The sequence below is a fragment of the Arachis hypogaea genome, chromosome 3, assembly GCF_003086295.3.
Source record: "Arachis hypogaea cultivar Tifrunner chromosome 3, arahy.Tifrunner.gnm2.J5K5, whole genome shotgun sequence".
Taxonomy (NCBI): domain Eukaryota; kingdom Viridiplantae; phylum Streptophyta; class Magnoliopsida; order Fabales; family Fabaceae; genus Arachis; species Arachis hypogaea.
This window is the reverse complement of record NC_092038.1, coordinates 58,214,393-58,215,902: the sequence shown is the minus strand read 5'-3', so window position 1 is coordinate 58,215,902 and position 1,510 is coordinate 58,214,393. Positions and strand designations below refer to the sequence as shown.

The 1,510-nt window shown below is 36.4% G+C and overlaps 1 non-coding gene across 1 annotated transcript; it reads left to right on the top strand.

The window, feature by feature from the left end:
- Positions 1–447: 447 nt before the first annotated feature.
- Positions 448–551, top strand: LOC112793203 (small nucleolar RNA R71). Its single transcript, XR_003197909.1, has one exon. It is a non-coding gene; the product is annotated as a small nucleolar RNA R71 (small nucleolar RNA).
- Positions 552–1,510: the final 959 nt, after the last annotated feature.

The following is a 1,510-nucleotide window of genomic DNA, read 5'->3' as shown; positions in this document are numbered from 1 at the left end:
GAGAAATTTGGATGATTTCTCCTTGATGAATTAGAGGTGTTTTCATAAGGTTCACCCATGTAATTTACCTCTGCCATTGCAGAGTTCTCAAAATCATAAGCTTCTTCTTCAGAAGATGCCTCTTTAGTACTGTTGGATGCATTTTGCCATCCATTCAGAATTTGAGAAATCATGTTGACTTGCTGAGTCAACACTTTGTTCTGAGCCAATATGGCATTCAGAGCATCAATTTCAAGAACTCCCTTCCTCTGAGGCATCCCATTATTCACGGAATTCCTCTCAGAAGTGTACATGAATTGGTCATTTGCAACCATGTCAATAAGTTCCCGAGCTTCTGCAGGCGTTTTCTTTAGGTGAATGGATCCACCTGCAGAATGGTCCAATGACATCTTGGAAAACTCAGATAGACCATAATAGAATATATCTATTATGGTCCATTCTGAAAACATGTCAGAAGGACACTTTTTGGTCATCTGCTTGTATCTTTCCCAAGCTTCATAGAGGGATTCACCATCTTTTTGCTTGAAGGTCTTAACATCCACTCTAAGCTTGCTCAGCTTTTGAGGAGGAAAGAATTTACCCATCAAGAAGGCTGTGACCAGCTTATCCCAGGAGTCCAGGCTATCTTTAGGTTGTAAGTCCAACCATGTTCTAGCTCTGTCTCTTACAGCAAAAGGGAAAAGCATGAGCCTGTAGACTTCAGGATCTACTCTATTAGTCTTAACAGTCTCACAGATCTGCAAAAACTCAGTTAGAAACTGGTAGGGATCTTCTGATAGAAGTCCATGAAACTTGCAGTTCTGTTGCATTAGAGCAACTAGTTGAGGTTTCAGCTCAAAATTGTTTGCTCCAATGGCAGGAATTGAGATGCTTCTTCCATCAACTTTGGACGTGGGTTTAGTATAATCACCAAGCATCCTCCTTGCATCATTGTTGTTAGGTTCGGCTGCCATCTCCTTTTCTTGTTCAAAAATTTCAGTAAGGTTGTCTCTGGATTATTGTAATTTAGCTTCTCTTAATTTTTTCTTCAGAGTCCTTTCAGGTTCAGGATCAGCTTCAACAAGAATGTCTTTTTCCTTGTTCCTGCTCATATGAGAAAGAAGAGAACAAAAAAGGAAGAAAAATCCTCTATGTCACAGTAAAGATGTTCCTTATTGTTAGTAGAAGAAGAAAGGGAATAAGAGTGAAGAAGAATGAATAGTCTGAATAAAGGGTAAAGGTAGGGGTAGTGATTTGAGATGAAGAGAGGTGAAGAGAAGTGTTAGCAAATAAATAAATAAATAGAATAATATGAGAGAGAAAAATTTTCGAAAATTAATTTTGAAAAGGAGTTAATGATTTTCGAAAATTAAAGGTGAGATAGAATTAAAATTAAAATTTAAAATAATTAGTTAATTTAAAAAGAATTTTGAAAAAGGGATGAGATATTTTTGAAAATTAGAGAGGGAAAAGTAGTTAGGTGGTTTTGAAAAAGATAAGAAACAAACAAAAAGTCAAATATTTAGTTGAA